Below are 20,452 nucleotides of genomic sequence, written 5' to 3'. Positions count from 1 at the left end.
GTGTAGTAAGAGATGAAGCTGAAAATGTGGAAACTAATTGAGAGTCTGACTATATACACTTGATCCCAGAAATCCTCCTTCTACTACTACATATAATTCATCCCTTCTCCAGAAAAGTTATATTTCCTCCAACAGAAGAAGGCTAGAGTCCTCCAGAATCTCCAGTCAGGCTTAGGTCTTCTGCTGTACAAAGCCAGTTCATAAAGACTAGGAGATGTGGCTGTTATTTCAGATGTGTCAATCCCTCCACAAACTAATGAGACACACGAAGAAACAGGGAAACATGGCCTAAGCAAAAGAACAAAATAAATCTCCCAAAATTCATCTTAAAGAAGTAGAGGTATATGCATTACCTGACAGTCAATTAAAATAACCATCATAAAGATACTCAAAGAGCTTAAAAGGACAATGCACAAATAAAACAAGAATATCAACAGAGAAATAGAAAATACTAAAAAGAGCCAAACAGAAATTTTGGAGCTGAAAATACAATAACTAGATGGAAAAATTCTCCAGAGCAGTTCAACATTAGGTTCACTCAAGAAGAAGAAAGAATCAGTGGACTCAGAGACAAGTCATTTGAAATTTTCCAGTCAGAAAAACAAAAAGAAAAAAGAATGAAAAAGAATGAAGAAAGCCTAAGAAATGAACTAAATACTATTAAACAGACCAATCTAGATATTATGGAAGTCCCAGGAAAAAAAAAAGAAAGAGAATAAGGAACAAAAAAGCACACTTAAAGAAAGAGGAAGGAAACTGACATTCACATTTAAGAAGCCCATAGAACTCTAACCATAGTGAATTCAAAGAACTCCACACTGAGACACATTAAAGTAAACTCTCAAAAATCAAAGACAGAAAATTCAGAAAGCAGCAAGAGAAAAGCAATTCACCATGTGTAAGAGAACCTCCATAAGAGTTTCAGTGGATTTTTCAGGAAGACTCTGTAGGCCAGAAGGGAGTAGGATGATCTACTCAAAAGTGCTGAAAGGAATAACTACTAACCAAGAATGCTATGTCTGGCAAAACTGTTATTCAAAAATAAAGGAGAAATAAAACCTTTCCAGATCTGGGGAACAACAACAACAAAACACACACACACACACACACACACACACACACACACACATACACAAACAAAACAAAAACTGAGGGAGTTCATCACCACTAGACCTGCTTTGTAAGAAATGCTAAAGGAAATTCTTCAAGTTGAAACAAGCAGACAGACCCTGAACAGCAACATGAGAGTATAAAGCTTGCTAGTAAAGGTAAACATACAGACAAAAAAGAACACTGTAACTGAGGCGTGTAAAAAGTCACTTTTAATTCTGGTATAAAATTCTGGAATAAAACGATTAAAAATTATTATAAAATATGCTAATTGGTACACAATATAAAAAATGTGATTTGTGACATCAATAATATGAAGTGTGTAAAAGGGAGAAAGTAAAAGCAAAAAATATTTATATGCAACTGAGTTTGTTATCAGTTTGTTAATAGATTGTTATAAATATAAGATGCTTTATGTAAGCCCAATGGTACCACAAAGAAAATACCTGTAGAACTAACATGAAAGAAAATTTGAAGGAATCAATGTCACTACAAATACCCACCCCCCAGAAAAGCAAAGACAGACAGAAAAAGAGGAAAAGAGGGACAAAAAAACTGTAAGAAAGCAAATAATAAAATGGAGTAGTAAATCCTTCCCTATCAAGAACTACTTAAATGCAAACGGATTCAACTCCCCAGGCAAAAGGCATAGAGTGACTGAATAGATAAAGAACCAGACCCAGTAAATGTGTCTAGAAGAAACTTTTCATTTAAGGATACATATAGGGTGAAAGTTAAAGAATAAAAAAAGATATTCAATGCAAATGGTAACCTAAAGACAGCAGGGAGCGGGGCATAATTATAAGAGATAAAATAGACTTTAAGTCAAATATTGTAAAAAGAGACAAAGAAGGATATTATATAATGATAAAAGGGTCAATCCACCAAAAATATATAACAATTAAAAATGTATATGGACCTAACAGCAGAGCACTAAAATATAGAAAGGAAATACTGACAGAATTAAAGGAAAAGATAAATAGTAATAATATTAGGAGATTTCAATACTTCACCTTATTTATTTATTTATAATTATGTTTAATTTTTTAAATTAAAATTTTAATTTTAATTCCAGTATAGTTAACATACAGTGTTATATTAATTTCAGGTGTACAATATAGTGGTTCAACAATTCTATACATTACTCATTGCTCGCCATGGTAAGTATACTCTTTAATTCCCATCACCTATTTCACCCATCCCCCACCCACCTTCCCTCTGATAACCCATCAGTGTATTCTCTATCGTTCAGAGTCTGTTTCTTGGTTTGTCTCTCTCGTTTTTTCTCCCTTTCCTCATTTGTTTTATTTCTTAAATTCTCCATACCTCACTTTAAATAATGGATTGCATCCAGACAGTAGAGAAATAAGGAAACAGAGGACTTGAACAATATAGACCAAATAAACGTAACAGTATATACAGAACATTTCAGCCAACAGTAGCAGAATACAGTTTTCTCAAGCACATAAAGGACATTCTCAAGAACAGATCATGTTAGGTCACAAAACTAGTCCTAACAAATTTAAAAAGAATTAAATCATACTAAATATATTTTCCAAATATAATGTAATGAAACCAGAGAAAAGTAAGAGAAGGAAAACTGGAAATTTCACAAATACATGGAAATGAAACAACACACCCTTGAACAACTAGTGTGTCAAAGATACCAAAAGCAAATTAGAAAACATCTTGAGACAAATGAAAATGAAAACACAACATAAGAAAGTTTATCAAGTGCAGAAAAGCAGTACTAAGAGGAAATTTATAGCAATAAATGCCTACATTAAAAATGAGGAAAAGTCTCAAATCAAAAACCTAATTTTAAACCACAAGGAACTAGAGAAAGAAGAAAAAACTAAGCCTGAAGTTGGCAGAAGAAATAATAAAAATCAGAGCAGAAGTAAATGAAAGGGACTAGAAAAACAATAGAAAAGAGCAATGAAATGGAGTTTGTGTTTTGAAGGTCAATAAAATTGACAAACTTTTAGCTAGACTAAGAAAAAAACAGTGAAGACTCACAATTGGAAATGAAGGAAGAGGCATTGCAACTGATGCCACTGAAATTAAAAGTTAAGAGATTACTCTGCACAATTATATACCAACAAATTGGATAACCTAGAAGAAATGGACAAATTCCTAGAAAAGGCAATCTACCAAAACTGAAACATAAAGTAATAGAAATTCTGAACAGACCTATAACTAGCAAAGAGATTGAATCAGTAATTTAAAAATCTCCAAAAAAGGAAAAACCCATGACTAGGTGAATTCTACCAAACATTTAGAGAAGAATTGATATCATTCCTTTTCAAACTCTTTCACAAAGCCAATGAGGAAGGAGCAGTTCCAAATTCATTTTATGAGCCCAGTATTACCCTGATACCAATGCCAGAAAAATACATTATAAGGAAAGAAAACTGCAAGCTCATATCTCTGGTGTATATTTACACAGAAATCCCCACCAAAATACTAGCAAATCAATTTCAACAGTGCATTAAAAGTTTCATACATCAAGACCAAGTGAAATTTATCCCTGGAATGCAAGGGTGGTTCAACATACAGATATCAACCAGTGTGATATACCACATTAATAGAACAAAAGATAAAAACCATATGATCATCTTATTAGATGCATAAAAAACATTTGATAAACTCAACACCTTTTCATAATAAAAGAACTTATCAAAGAATAGAATGAAATTATCTCAACATAATAAAAGCCATATATGACAAGCTCACAGCTAAAATCTTAGTCAATAGGGATAAACCAAAAGCTTTTTCTCTAAGATCAAAAGCAAGACAAGGATGCCCATTCCTGCCATTTTAATTAAATATAGCATTGAAATCCTAGCTTCAATAGTTAGATAAGAAAGAGAAATAAAACACATCCAAATTGGAAAAAAAAAGGAAAATTATTTCTGTTTGCATATGACTATAATCTTATATGTAGAAAACTCTAAAGATTCTATATATAAAAAACTGTTAGAATAAATGAATTAAGCAATATTGTAGGATAAAAAATCAACATATAAAACTCAGTTGAGTTTCTACAAACTAGCAATGAACAATCCAAAAAGAAAATTAAGAAAACAATTGTATTTACAATAGCACCAAAAGGATAAAATACTTGAAATAAATACAACCAAAGACATGAAAGACCTGCACATTTAAAACTACAAAGCACTGTTGAAAGAAGGACATTAATGAAAAGCTACACATATGTTCATGGATTGAAAGACTTAATGTTTTTCACATGCCCACATTACCTTAGGTGCACTATAAATGTAATGCAATTCCTATCAAAATCCCAATGGCATTTTTTACAGAAATAGAAAAATATAATCCTAAAATTCATATGAATCCACAAAGGATTCTAAATAGTCAAAACAATGTTGATAGAAAAGAATAAAGTTGGAAGATTTATACTTCCTGATTTCAAAACATATTATGAAGCTGGAATAATCAAACAGTATGGTACTGGCATAAAGACAGAGTATGGACCAATAGAACTGAATAGAAAGCCCAGAAATAGACCCTCACTTATGCAGTCAAAAGATCTTCAACAGGATAGCAAGACTAAAAATGGGAAAAGGAAAGTCTCTTTAAAAATTGTGCTAGGAAAACTGGATATCCACATACAAAAGAATGAAATTGGACCTCTATCTTATACTATATACAAAAACCAATTTGAAATGGATAAAGACTTAAAAGTAAGACCAGAAACTATAAAACTCCTAGAAGAAAACAGGAGAACAGCTTTATGACTTTGGTCTTAGCAATGATTTCTTGAGTATAAAACAAAAATCACAGGCAACAAAACCAAAAATTGGCAGTGAAACTGTATCAAACCAAAAAGATTCTACATATCAGAGCAAATAATTAACAGAATGAACAGGAAAACTAGGGAATGGGAGAAAATGTCTGCAAATTTATTTGATAAGTTGTTAATATCCAAAATATATAAGGAGTTCTACAACTCAATAGCAATAAAACAAGTAACTTGATTTAAAAAAAAAAATGGGCAGGGGCACCTGGGTGGCTTAGTTGGTTGAGTGTCTGATTCTTGATCTTAGTTCAGATCTTGATATCAGTGTGGTGAGTTCAAGCCCCATTTCGAGCCTACTTAAAAAAAAAAAAATGGGCAAAGGACTTGAATAGACATTTTTTTTTCCAAAAAAGACCTAGTCAGCAGCTATATAAAAAAAAATACTAAACATCATCCATCATCAGGGAAACGCAAATCAAAACTACAATGAGGTATCACCTCACATCTTTTAGGATGACCATGATAAAACAAACAAAACATCAGAAAAGAACAAGTGTTGGTGAGGATATGGAGAAGTTGGAACCCTTCTGCCAATGTTGTTGTGAGGAATGTAAAATGGTGCAGCCACTACATAAAATACTATGCAATTTCTTCAAAAATTTAAAAATAGAACTACCCTGAGTATTTATCAAAAAGAATCAAAGCCAGGATCATGAAGAGATATTTGCATTTCCATGTTCATTGTAGAATTGTTCACAATAGCCAAGAGGTGGAGACAATTTAAAAGTCCATCTACAGATGAAGAAAGAAAATGTGGAATGTACATACAATAAAATATATTCAGCCATTGAAAAAAGAAGAAAATCCTGTCGATATGCTATCAGATGGATAAACACTGAGGAAATTATGCTAAATGACATAAACAGAGTAGAACAAATACCTCATGATTCCTCTTATGAGGTATCTAAAGTAGTGAAACTTATAGAAACAGAGAGTAGCATAGTGGGATTTTAGGGGTGGGGGAGGAGAAAATGGGGAGTTGTTCAATGGATACAGAGTTTTAATTATGCAATACGAAAAATTTCTAGGGATGCCTGGGTGACTCAATCAGTTAAGCATTTGCCTTCAGCCCAGGTCATAATCCTGGGGTCCTGGGATCGAGTCCTGTGTCGGGCTCCCTACTTAGTGGGGAGTCTGCTTGTCTCTCTCCCTCTGCCTACCACTACCCCTGCTTGTGCTCTCTCCCTCCCTCTCCCTCAAATGAATAAATAAAAACTCTATTAAAAAATTTCTAGGGACACCTGGGTGGCTCAGTTGGTTAAGCATCTGTCTTCGGCTCAGGTCATGATCCCAGAGTCCTGGGATTGAGTCTCACTCTGGGTTCCTCGCTCAGCAGGGAGCCTGCTTCTCGCTCTGCCTGTTCTGCCTGCAGCTCTCTCTGACAAAAAAAAAAAAAAAAATTTAAATTTTTTCTAGAGATCTACTGTGCAACACCTGTTGTACTATATACCTAAAATCTTAATAAGATTCAACAGGATAGAATTATTGAATTATTGGAAAGCTTGAATACATTTCAGCACAGAAGAAGAGAAAAAGAAGGCAGTCAACAATTCCAGGAAAGATAAAAGGTTTTACAAGCAAAGTATATTCCTAAGAGGAAGAAACTAAAATATAGAATGATTCTGAGCAGCTCGTGAAATATTAAAAAGAACAATTCATTTGACCATGATGTTAACAGCATTGCTGGTTTTTATCCTTCACTATATATCTGGGTTATTTTATTTGTGGTTGTCATAAGGCTTAACACATACACCCAGCTATTGGACTCCACTAATTGCTGGCTGATTGCTCTATTGTTTTTGACAATAACCTGAGGGCATACATTGCTCTGGTGATCTGATTCAATTAAATTTTAGCTCCTCTGCAGTTGAGGTCATTGTTTGAAATTTTTCTGACCCTGGAAGGGCCCTTTAGCTGTCTAATTCCCTGGTTTTCTCTGGTACGGTACATAAGGTGGCCTAATGTTTAGCTTGTATCTCATATACAGCTACCTACCACCTCTTAATTGCTTTCCACCAAAACTTCCATTATTTTTGACATTACATTTAAGCTGTGCTTCAAATAAAACCAGTCCTTTTTGAGAGAATTTTAGGGTCCTCCTGGCCAAAATCTCTAAGGTTTGGCTCCAGAGTTAGAGGCAGGGAAAATGGTATGCTTTTTTCCTGAGAGATTTCCTTGCTTTAGGAGCAGGGACTGGGCAGTGGCAGCAATCAGGGTCTATGCCTGAGGTGGTACATCTACCCTTTGGATGGGTCTGGGTGAATGAAGAGAGTCCCAAACTCTCGGATGTACCAACTCAGTACTTAGCTTTCATAACACATGCAGGGGGCAGGGATGGAATGATAATGATAATGCTGGCAACCTACTCTTCTTGAGAAGATATCATTGCCCTCACCTGGAGGCTAGGAGGAGAAGAAGCCCCATATTCTTGGCTATATTTGCCTAGAATGAAGCTTCTGTCATATTGAGCTGGGATGGACAAAGGAGGAAGAAGTTTGTGGCTTAAGTGCTGCAGACTTGCTGTTCTTACCAAGATTTAGTAGATTTCCTTTAATCAGTGTTTCTTTGCTGTATGCTCTTAAGACAATTTCCACAGATTTTCCATTATTGTTTTAAAAAAAAAAGATTTATTTACTTATTTAAGAGAGAGAGAGAGAGCAAGCATGAATGGGGGGAGGGGCAAAGGGAGGGGAAGAAAGAATCCCAAGCAGATGTCCCACTAAGTGTGGAGCCCCATGTGGGGCTCGATCCAAAGACCATAACATCATGACTAGAGTCAAAACCAGCAGTCAATCACCCAACCAACCGAGCCACCCAGGAGCCTCCATTATTGCTTTTTAAAATGTTTTTCACCAGTATGGTTGTTCCACCAGAGCTGCTTATACCCCTGTTCTGGAAGTATCTATTCAGAACATTGTTTTTTTAATGGGATAGGAATCATGACAGCATAGGAGCTATAGAGAAGGATATGTAATTACTGCATATTACTTAGCTCTAGAGTGAACAAAAAATGGAAACAACCTAAATGTCCATCAATAGATGAATGGATAAAGAAGATGTGGTACATATATACAATGGAATATTACTCAGTCATAAAAAAGAATGAGATCTTGCCATTTGCAACAACATGGATGCACACAGAGAATACTAAGCTAAATAAAATAAGTTGGAGAAAAACAAATGCCATGTATTTTCACTTATATGTGGGATCAAAAAAAGAAAACAAATGAATAAGCAAACAAATTAAAAGCAGAAACAGATCCATAAATACAGGCAACAAACTGATAGTTGTCAGAGGAGAACAGGTTGGGGGATGAGCAAAATAGGTGAAGGGGAGTGGGAGATACAGGCTTCCAGTTATGGAATGAGTAAGTCCTGGCAACAAAAGGCACAGCATAGAAAATATAGTCAATGGTATTATAATAACGGTGTATGGTGACGGATGGTAGCTACACTTGCGGTGAGAGAGCATAACATATTCAGATGTTAAATCACTATGTTGCTTACCTGAATCCAATGCAACATTGTATGTCAACTATACATCAATTAAAAAAATAAATAATTTGTGAAATGTACTATAAAGAAAAGCCATACCTTGAATCTGGGTGCTTAAAAAAAACTTTAAGAAAATGATGTTTGAGCTGAGATCTACTAAAAAATGAACAAAATTAAGTAAGAAATGGTATGGGCAGAGTGGTGGGGGTGGTGGACCAGAGAGAGCAAATAGCAGGTGGGAAGGCCTGAGTCAGGGAGCAGACACAAGCATAGAAAGCTTAGTGCAACTGAAGCATAAGGGGGAAGGGGGAAGAGATTGAAGCAAGACTATGGGATAAGTTAGGCCCAGACTGTGTAGCCTGAGCGCTGAGGACCCTCATAGGTACTCTGGATGTTAAAATGAGAACAATAAGAAGCTTCTGAAGGAGTTTTTGAAAGAATTCTTATTCCATTATTGCTGTGGTTTTTTGTTAATGTTGGTTATGCAGTCCTCGTATAAAGCCCATATCATTAGTTAAAAAGATCAGATCTAGGCATATCTAGAACAACAGTAGCTCATGCTCTCACAAAATGGCATTAAAGGAAAGTACTTGGTTCACTGATAGGTCCTGACAAAGAGTCCACGGACATAGTAGAGAACTGTGGTAGGAAAGACCTTGCATTTAGCACCCACCAAAGGGATGTGTAAGGGCAAATCAGGTGATCCTACAGTTCTGAAGCCACTGCAGATATCTATGTTATCATGCATATAAGAGCTGCGTGTTACTATAAAACATCATTTCTTAACCCCAAGAACAAATTCTAAGACATCCGGGGACAAATTTTATTTTATATTATTTTATTTTATTTTACTTTATTTTATTTTATTTTATTTTATTTTATTTTATTTTATTTTTTATTAAAGATTTTATTTTTATTTATTTGACAGAGAGAGAGAGAAAGAGAGCACAAGCAGGGGGAGTAGCAAAGGGAGAAGGAGAAGCAGGCTCCCTGCTGAGCAGGAAGCCCCATGTGGGGCATGATTCCAGGACCCTGAGACCATGACCTGAGCCAAAGGCAGATGTTTAACTGACTGAGCCATTCAGGTGCCTCCAGGGACAAATTTTAACACGACTGACTGTTCCATATTTAATGGAGATACTCAGACACTGGTGTAGAGACTAAAAGTTTACAGTAGAGCTGCCGGTAGCATGTCTATATTCTGAAATAAGATCACTACCTATTTTTTTAAAGTTAAGAACCTAAAGTATCAAAGGGGAGATGGGGGGAGGGAGGGTTAAATGGGTGATGGGTATTAAGGAGGACACTTGTCCTGATAAGTGCTGGGTATTATATGTAAGTGATGAATCATTAAATCCTACACCTAAAAGTAATATTACATTGTATGTTAACTAACTTGAATTTAAATAAAAATTTGAGGGAAAAGAAAGTAGAACCTAAAGTATTCACACTGACCTTGGATCCTCCAAATGCAGATTTAAAAATTACCCCTATGGTAGGCTTCAAAATATCCAGTTTTGTCTACAATGTTTTGTTCAGAATCTCTGGTTCCAACTTCACAATTGTGCCAGAATTAGATGAAAAAGCAATAGTGGAAAAGCAAGGATTATAGGCCTTCAAATGTCTTGCTACTGTTTTGCTCATACATATATGAACCTGCCAAACTCTGTCTATAAATCAGTTTAGTGGTAAGGGGGAGTGCGTTCCCATGATGGGAAATCCCCCAAGTTGAACATTCTGTTACTCTGCATTGGAAAAAAAAAAAAAAAAAAAGCCCAACACCATAGGAGTTTGATAGGAAAACATTTTCATACTCTGAACATTTGCTAAATTTATTGATGATAAAAGGAAAACTATAATGCCAAATTGGAAAAAAATACCAAATTTCTTGTAGGAATAACATAATAAGAGAGAATTAACATTATAGTAGATGTATACATTTACGGGGAAAATATATATATATGTGCACACACAAACATATATTGAATTTCATCTGAAAGGAAGAATTTTATTTAAAAGGAAGTTTGGAACAAAAACATTTACTAGCCCTTTGATCCAGTTAAATTACTAACGAAAGGGCACATCAGTGGAGATCTGAGGTTATTCATTTGCATATGTTAGTAAAGTCACTGAACAAGCCAGCTCTTCTATTATCTTACTTCACCTAAGTAGCAAAAACAAAGCAAATTGCTAGATCTGACTCATGTGAATAATAGGCAAGTAAACTTAAGACATAACTGATTCTAAAATAAATTCTTCAAAGCTATCACTCATGGCTTTACTTTGGTTGACACTAAGAAAATTAATCATTTCAAAAGAAAAATTAGTCACTGCTTACAATTAAAGTACCAACGCTTTTTTTAAAAAGGGCAAACTACAATGATGCCCTCATCTTCCCAGGAGACTCGTGGAATAACTTGGTTTTTGGGAACCAGTACCATAGTGTCCAGCTATAAGACTGGCCCATCCATTCTCCACAAAATCCTGGCCAAATTTGGGTGCTGAGTGCCTCCTGGGATTGACCTCCAAGCCCAATTATCTGCATCTGGATGTAACAGATGGGCATTTAGTTCACATCACCTTTGGTGACCCTGTGGTTGAGTTTCTAAAAGCAGCTAGGCCAGGATCCTTTCTTTGACATGCAGAGGATGGTGTCCAGAATGGAACACTGGGACAAAGTCAGTTGTTGCAGTAGAAGCCAATTAACCTACCTTTCATCTTGAGGACACAAAGCTTTGATTAAAGACACTTGGGAGAATGAGATGAAGGTTAGACTTGCCATCAAACTGGGAACTACAGTGGAATATTTAGCACCATTGGATAGATCCAATCTCTTATGCCAGTAGAACCTGAATTTGGAGGGCAGAAATGTGTGGGAGATACAATGTCAAGGATTCATCAATGGAGGACCCAGTGTCCATCTTTAGACAGAGGTCAGTGCTGAAGTGGGTATGATACAATCCATGACTATCCAGACACAGGTGCTAACATGATGGTGTCTGGCAGTGCTATCATGAGGAGTGAACACCCCAGGTCTGTGATTGACCTGTTAAGATACATTGGCTCAGAAGTGGCTCAGAAACATTCTCTTCATCAGTGCAAACTCAAGGAGCCAGATGTTTCTGCTCATGAAATTTCCCTTTTACTGGAAAACAACAATGGTGACCACCAAATCATATTGCGTGAGGCAGTACTGCTCTCCTGAGCAACTCTTTTTTATTTTATTTTATTTATTTGACAGAGAGAGAGAGCACAAGCAAGCAGAGTAGCGGGCAGAAGGAGAGGGAGAAGCAGACTTCCCACTAAGCAAGGAGCCCGGCACGGGACTCAATCCCAGGACCCTGGGATCATGACCTGAGCTGAAGGCAATTGCTCAGCCCACTGAGCCACCCAGATGCCCCTCCTGAGCAACTCTTTATTCCAATGTCTAAAACCTATTGTGCAAAATGCTCTAGGGGTTTAGAAATTAGTGTGTATACCTATGTTTTTAGTGATGGACTTCAAAGATGACTGTGGTAAAATACACTGTTTTTACTGAGAGACTTGGTTTTATTCTAAAGAATAAAAATATAGCTGTATTAAGATTATAAACAGAAATGCAATGTATCTCTTCTATTGTCTAAAGAAGCCTTATTAGCTATTATGAAAAAATAATTTCATGCATTTTTTAAAAGAATTTTCTGTTGTTTACCATCTGTTTTCCAAAAGCAAAGGAAGTCATTATGTTTTTCCTGTTTTGTGTCACTTGTGATTTGTGTATATGACTGATAATATGAGCAAAATGGAACTTATGAAAAATCTAAGTTTGAATCTGGCTAAGTAGTATACCATAGTCTTCTTGCATCTAAAACATCTATTTTTCCCTTTTTACTCAATACTTAGTACATAAAAATGTACTAAAGCCCAAGGATTTGCAGGTGGTCTCTAAAAAATAAGCATTGATTTTTATCAGAGTGATTTCTCAGCTTTGCTGAAGGGACAGATTTTTCAGTATTTTTCTTCCCCTTGTCTTAATGGCACCTACCATTCTTAAAAAATTTTTTTTTAATATTTTATTTATTTGACAGAGAGAGAGATCACAAGTAGGCAGAGAGAGAGGAGGAGGCAGGCTCCCTGCTGAGCTGAGAGCCCAATGCGGGGCTCAATCCCAGGACCCCCGAGATCAAGACCTGAGCCGAAGGCAGCGGCTTAACCAACTGAGCCACCCAGGCGCCCCGGCACCTACCATTCTTAAGGACATTAAGTAATGTTGTTGCCTGAGTTCTAAGTAGAAAGAAAATTAAACCTCCATTTGGAAATATTGAGCAGGTCCCTTTTGACCTATTTGACTTAGAAAAATCACATAACCTGTGACTTTCTATTAACTCATTATACATCCAATGTAATTATACCAATTGTGTGGGGTTGTGTTGAGACTTAGAAGAGGTATCATAATATATGCAAAGCTTCCAGTACTATGCCTAGAATTTAGCACTCAATATAAAATATCTATCATTATATAAGCTTGCTATGTGGGTTATAAAGTACTTTGATATAATATTTAACCTACAGATCATGCCTATGACTAGAAGAACAGGTATCTTTGTCCTCATTTAAAAGTGAGAAACTAGGGGCGCCTGGGTGGCTCAGTGGGTTAAAGCCTCTGACTTCGGCTCAGGTCATGATCTCAGCGTCCTGGGATTGAGTCCCGCATCGGGCTCTCTGCTCAGTGGGGAGCCTGCTTTCAAACTTCCTCTCTCTCTGCCTGCCTCTCTGCCTACTTGTGATCTCTGTCTGTCAAATAAATAAATAAAAATCTTTAAAAAAAAATAAAAAAATAAAAATAAAAGTGAGAAACTAAAGCTCAGCTGTAGGCTGGCACCAAGAAAAGGATCTAACAGGGCACAGGATTTCTGGTCTGTACTTCTTTTACAAATGGAGACTTTGGGAGGTGGGGTAAGCAAAGGAAGCTTCTTTTATTTACCATTGTCTTATTTCCAGTCTAAGTTTACTCTGTAGCAGAGCTAGATGTCTGAGAATATTCTGGAACTATGGATACAGGCCCCAAGGATATCTATTTTGCAATTCCATGAAAGACCAGGTAGTTTAGGGGATGACAAGGTACAGCATTAATCCACCAAACTAAAATATTTATAACTACACTTGAAGTTATATTAGAAAAACATATATGTACCAAAGATTTTATTCTTCTAAAAATTCTTGTTATGTAAGTATGGTAAGAAATTTTGTAAAAAGGACAGGTATCTGCAGTTTTTTTCTCTGTATAAATTGTTAGAGTTTTTTTAAAAATGTAAAAATAAATCTTTAAATGATCAGGTCCAGGGCCTCCAAACCTGTGAGGAGAAGATATTTTTTGTATTAACTAAGCATGTGGGAGTGAGGAAGCAAATGGCCTGGAGAGCTACTTGGAGACTGTCAGGTAAGACTTCAAGGTCCTCCTGATAGATGGTATCTAATCCATTGATCAGGGATCCCTAACTTAGGGCCTTGGGAACAACATATGCCTAGCTTTAGACTAGCCTATATTCCCTAAAGCCTCCTTCTTAGAATCATAAAAAAAGTATTTAAACTGCTAAAGAGATTAATTATATTTGCCTAGGTAATATATATGCTATGATTCAGATTTCATCTGAACATACAGAAGACTGACTCAAATCCTTACAGAGCTGTATCACAAATTTCAAATAATAGCATAAATGACTATTGCACAGTAGTGCAGTCGAAAAGAAAATGGTTAGTACTCATTAGGAGCAATAGTCTCTTTCTTGTTAGAGTAAATTAGTATATATTGTCTGAATCTGTTATATCATGTTGATGAATTGTTAGAATATAAGTGAGGTTCAGTGGGGTGAGGTCCAGAGCTGATGATCAATAAAGAATTCTTGAGACATCTTTGGTGCAAAATGGTGGTTTATTAAAGTGTGGGGACAGGACCCATGGGCAGAAAGGGCTGCTGTCCCGGGGTTGTGAGGAGTGGTCCATTATATGCTTGCAAGTTGGGAGGGGGTCAGGGATGGCATAAATCTCTAAGGAATTTTGGAAGCAAGGTTTCCAGGACCTCGAGGGGCTAGCTATTGTTGGGAAAAAGGTTATTCACTAAGAGTAATAAAACCTTTGTGAGACCCTTTAGATGTATATCAGTGGGTCATATGCTTGGGAATGATTGTCAGCACGTATCTTGGAGGGTTTAGAGATAAAGTTTCCAAATGAATTGTTAAAGTAGACTTCAGGATCCTGGTAGGGGTTAGAGGTGGGTGAGGCTAGGATTGCCCTTTGCCCTTAGCCAAGTGTTAAGGTGGAGGTAGTTGAGTCCCTAGAGGAATGTCACTCTGCCTTTTTCAAGGACTTGTCAGTGGGTAAGGAAATTAAATAATTTTTCTTCTGCCTCTGTTTCCCACATCAATGTGGCCAACATTCTACTTTTTAGGTAGCTAATAATCAGAATTCTCTAAGTTGGTCATTTTGTTAATTTACCTCACATGAACAAAAAGGGCCCCAAACCCTAGTTTAATGGGAAACAATCTGAATATTCTGAAAATTTAGTGAAAGTAAATTTATATATGACAAAAGGAAATGAAAATGTGAACTAAAGGATAAGTAAGTTTCCTTGCAGAAGTTTCTTGCAGAAGTAAGGTAACAAGGGAGAAAGGTAACACTACAACAGGTGAATGAATGCATCTATGTTTAAAGTGTGTGTATACACACACGTGTGATGCTGTCTCTAGCTACTGTGTATTATGCATATGGATATGACATACAGCTACCATTGCATGACAGGATGCACTTTGTTTCATAGTATCATAGTTTGATTTCTACATTTTATAGGTGGAGGAAACTGAGTGGTAACTTGTTTGTTCAAGGCCATACTGATTAGATTTGAATCCAGGTCTGCTTGACCCTGAAACTTCTGTTCTTTTTTGCTACATTATGCTTCCTCCAGCTGTAGCTTTGTGCCATTTCTATCAGAACAGCTGGAAGAGTGAGAAGACTCCAGAACAAATTTAGTAATTTACATTACACTGTATGATCCTCTCAGTTTCCCCTTTTCAGACACTCCTCCTTTAAGATATTCCCCTCCCTCACAATACCCTGCAGGCCTGCCTTCATACCCCCACAGCTCTACTACCACCACCTCCTTTGGCCCGACTGTCCAGATTCCTGTTTCTCATGGCATCATCTAAACCCAGCTACTGGGCTGGTATCACATCTCCATTTACTTTGCCTGCTGTGTGCACCATTCCCTCAGAAGGTCTCTGTTTTCCAAAGCGATTGTATTGTGTTAGTGAGGGCAATAGCGTAATGTGTTACTCAATACCTGGGAGGATGTTTACATGTCAACAGTGAAATGACTACGTCTTTAGAAAGTACTAAAATTTGTTCTCAACGTCTTAAGCAATTTGGTATAAAAATATCAAGCTCATAGGAGAGACTTTTTTTTGGAGAGTCAGGTCTCTAAGTGGACCTTAGTCACGTTTGCCTCCTCGTCAGGCCTATGTCTAGTTAATAATATTGCTCATCCACAAATTAATTCCAAAAAGAAATGATATATTTATCAACCTAAAAGACTTGGGTTATATATCATAGATATCGGCTATCACCAATAGAATCATTGTTTTTTCCTGAGTCTGCGCCTCTTAGGTTTGAAATCTCAGCAGTTAGTTCTCAGAGTCTGTATGCCTGCACAGGAAGTTTAAAAAAGGTATCTGTAGCAACTCTTGGTAGCTCAAAGAAGGCTCTGAATATTTAGATTTTATGTTCTTAAATGTCAAAAGCAGATATTCTAAATAACTAAATCAAGATAAAATAAGAAAAACCCGGCTTTTCTGTTCTTCACCTACACCAATGAACTCAGTCCAAATAACTAATCCAAAACTACCAAAGGAAAGGAAGAAGAAAGAAAACTAGAGACAGCAACATGAAGAGATGGAATATGAGTTTGGAATAAGTTGTGTTGTTAATTTTGTCCAAAATAATTTTTAGTAACTCTGGCCAAAGATGGAAGTATTTATGAAAATAAAAAATTCTTTAGGTGCATAAGATAGCCTCATGCCTAGGACTTTGGATGTCAGACTCTCCAGCCAAAAATCCTGTATCATTCAAATCCAAGCCCTTTGTGGAGCAACCTTGGACAAGTTACTTAACCTCTCTATATTTCTGTTTTCTTAAAGTGGGAACAATGAGAGCAATCAACCACATGAAGGTATTACAAGGGTAAAATGAGTTAATATAGATAAAAGCACCTAGAACTGGGTCTGGCATAAATAAATACTAATCAGGTGTTACTAACAACATCACTGCTGTTATTGTTACACAATTGTCGCTATCACAGCTCAGAGACTGGGAAGCTCAACAATCCAAAGGCCAAAAAAAAAAAAAGGGCAGTACCTGCACTTTTTTACATTTTTTAAAAGGCCAGTATAAAATGCTAATAATTTTGACTTGTGATGTGAGATTTTTGGCTTGAGATACAGTCCACCAAACACATCTTCTACTTACTTTCCCCAAAGAAAAGCATGTGCTCCAAGCTGTCTTATTTATATAAATGGCTACAGAGTGATTAGATAAACATTATAATTAAATGCCCCATCCAGAAATCTTTGCTTTTGTTTCAAGGCTAATGGAGGTGATCAGTCCTCCTTACATGAGAAGAGCCTGTGGCTGTCTTCTGGAAAACATAATTTGGTAGAACTCCCTTCAACATTATTACTAATTTTAGTTTCTGGGTTGCAGATGCTCTCCTTTTGTCTTTGTAGTTATTATTAGTACCTTCCTGTGTGTACTGAACAATAATGGTTTGTGATTCATTTTTTTGAAGTTTCTTTATTGACTAAATTAGCCCCCAGAGTGCCGTATATCAAGTTAGGTTTTGATAGAAAGCATAAAATCAGAGAACTATGATCTATCTGTAGAAGTCAAACACATTTTTATGCCTATTCTTTTTCCAAAAGTATTTTAGGTTACCAAAATGATAAAATCACACTACAGAATATTTACAGAATAAAAAATTAAAAAGAAATCTCTTATGGTATTTCCACCAGTTACTGTAATATTTTTGGCATATTTCTGTTAGTAGTTCTTACATATATTTTCAACATATATGTAAGCATACAATGTCTTTAATCTTTTCTTTTCCTTCTTAAGGTGGTGGGGGAGGAAGAGTGAGAGAGAGAGAGAATTCCAAGCAGGCTCCATGCTCAGCACAGAGTCCCACACAGGGCTTGATCTCACGACCCCCAAGATCATGACCTGAGCTGAAATCAAGAGTCAGACACTTAACTGAAGGAACCACCCAGGTGGCCCTTTAATCTTTTCTATACAGCACTGTAATGAAAACATTTTCCATGTGGCTACGTTATTCTTCACAACTATAAATGTTAATGGATGTGAAATGGTTTGCTTACTCACTCCCTATTATTAAACATTTAATTTGTTTCTATTAAGATGACTATTTAAATAACACAATGGGAAGTCTTTTATGAATATATTTATTTCCATATTTTGGAATTGATTCTTAGAAGAGATTGTCTAAGTACTTATAACTGTCTCTCTAGGAAATTATCTAAACTTATAGCTATATCATGAAGAAAAAACTTTTCAAAAGTATGAAAAATAACTCTATAAAACACTATGACTGCTAACTAATACCAAAAACAACACTCTCTCCGTTAAATTCTTAAACTGGTTATCATCTGAATTTCATTTCCATTCAAATAGCCATATCCTCTCCTTGGCCTGTAAATACATAACTTTGGAAGTATTTCTCACTCTCATGACATTCTGCCTCTTTGTATGTTGGCACTCGTGTCAACTATAATTAAGCACTTCTTTGAGTAATGTTTAATGTCTAACTTTGTCAATAGATAATATGCTGTGGAAGAGCAGAGACCACACCTATTTGGTCACTTTTACACCCAAATGTCTAGCACACAGCAGGCAATCTTGTTTATTCATTCATTGATATATAATGGTTTAAAATTTTGTGCAGAATACTTTGCTAACTGCTATGGGGAAATAAATAGAAATATATGACAGTCCTTGCCTTTAAGGAGTTGTAATAATAATAATAATAATCTTTTACTATTATTTTTATTTTAATATGCTGTAGGAGAAAGTTCATGGACTTTAAAACCAGATGGATTAGGGGCGTCTGGGTGGCTAAGTCATTAAGCATCTGCCTTCAGCTTAGGCATGATCCCAGGGCCCTGGGATGGAACCTTGAATCTGGCTCCCTGCTCAGCAGGAAGCCGGCTTTTCCCTCTCCCACTCCCCCTGCTTGTGTTCCCTCTCTCACTGTGTCTCTCTCTGTCAAATAAATGAATAAAATCTTGGAAAAAAAAAAGATGGGTTTGAGTTTGACTCTCATTTATCATCCATTGGCTATATGATATTGTACAAATTAGTTAAATTGTTGGAACCTCACATTATTAATCATCTGTAAAGCAGGGGTAATACTTGTTCCATAGATTATTGTGATGTCATGGATGCAAAATTTTGTTACAGCTCTTATAAATTAGAAAGTAATCCATGATTTTTTGTTGAATGAATGAATAAAGCCTTGTCAATTTTGGATTTTCTTCCTTTTTTCCCGCTTGTTTATTCACTTTCTTCCCATTATCATTGTCTGAGTCAACAGTAAAAACAAACATTTCACACCTAGGCTAGTGATTCTTGCTCCCATTTCTATGATCACCTTCTAATCTATTATCACATAATGCTTCCCAGAGCTTTGTCATTATCCCCAACTTTTCATCAGATAAAACTTACTACGATTTTTAAGGATCCTTGACAGTTGGTCCCAGGAGTCCATTCTGTCTATCTCAGTGCCCTCAACTCTAATTATGACCTGCTCATACAGAAGATACAGATACAGTAGAGAGAGAGAAAAACATGGATAAGCTGTTATAAAATAAACTCAGATGACAGGTACAACAGAGATAGCATGACAACTTAGGGTTTATTTCTTCTACGAATATTTTCCAACTCCCCAGGGTAATTTCTTACTTCTTCCTCCAGGCTATTATGTGTATATCTAGCACAAATTCTACACTATGCTGCAATTATTTGAGTAGGCATTGTCTCTAGCTCCCTCCTCACTTATTAATTCGACAAAACTCAAATGTGCAGCACAATGTACAAAGTGCTCCTCTAGGCTCTTCCTAATAATCACTGAGCTCCTTGAGAGTGGAAACCATATCATAGCCATTTTCGTACTCTCAATGCAAATACAATACAGAGATCACCAATGGATACTGATGGAATAAGCCAATGAGTGAGTAAGAAAATGCATGAACAAAATGGCAAATCTATTTATTATACTTGAAACATTTTGCTCTATTCTACCCTTGAGTTTTGTAGGCTGTTATTTTCTCGAAATGGGAAATAAATTTGGTTATTATAGGGAACTGATTTGATGAGCACCACCTGGCTCATCTTTTATTCTTGCCATAAGATGAATTTCCCAGCATAAGACTTATTCTTAGAAAGAAATTATAAAATAATGCATGCACACGATGCCAATTGAACACTTTAAAATATGCAGAGAAAACAAGCCTTTTTTTTTTTCCTCACAATCCTATCTTCCACATACCCCAAATATTATAGGTTTGGTAGGTACGCTTCCAGATCTATTTCCTGTGTATTTCAAATATACTTCCTATGCATTTTTGAGAGTTAAGACATTATCTCTAGAAGGCTGCTCTCAGGGGCTTACCTAAGGCCACAAAATAGGATATTGGTGCAGATTCCTATCCCAATCTTTTAAGCCAAGTTATTACCAAGCTTCTTAAAAATAACAAGGTGATGTAGGGCTTCAATGGGATGCAGCAAAACTCATCTCTAGCCAAGATTTTTCTTCCTCCTTGTCACATGCCTATTTATGGCTAATCAAAATAAGTACTTTTATGTTCTAACAGGCTTTAAAATTAGAATCCATTTTTCCTCTACTATTATTCAAATATTTGTGTTTTTTATCCCTCTGTTTTCATATTTTTTATTTCCTATTAGAAATTAAAAACTGGTTGAAGA

At 36.1% G+C, this 20,452-nt stretch overlaps 1 protein-coding gene and 1 pseudogene across 8 annotated transcripts in view; one reads left to right on the top strand and one right to left on the bottom strand.

Annotated features, from left to right (window-relative positions):
- The window catches only part of SLC4A10 (solute carrier family 4 member 10), a 297,324-nt gene that overhangs the window by 45,799 nt on the left and 231,073 nt on the right, over positions 1-20,452 (bottom strand). The window lies entirely within an intron of this gene.
- On the top strand, positions 10,811-11,633 carry LOC125094923 (ribulose-phosphate 3-epimerase-like; annotated as a pseudogene).

Source organism: Lutra lutra, chromosome 3 (assembly GCF_902655055.1).
Source record: "Lutra lutra chromosome 3, mLutLut1.2, whole genome shotgun sequence".
NCBI lineage: Eukaryota > Metazoa > Chordata > Mammalia > Carnivora > Mustelidae > Lutra > Lutra lutra.
Note: the sequence above shows the minus strand (reverse complement) of the source record. Positions and strands in the feature narration are given on the sequence as shown.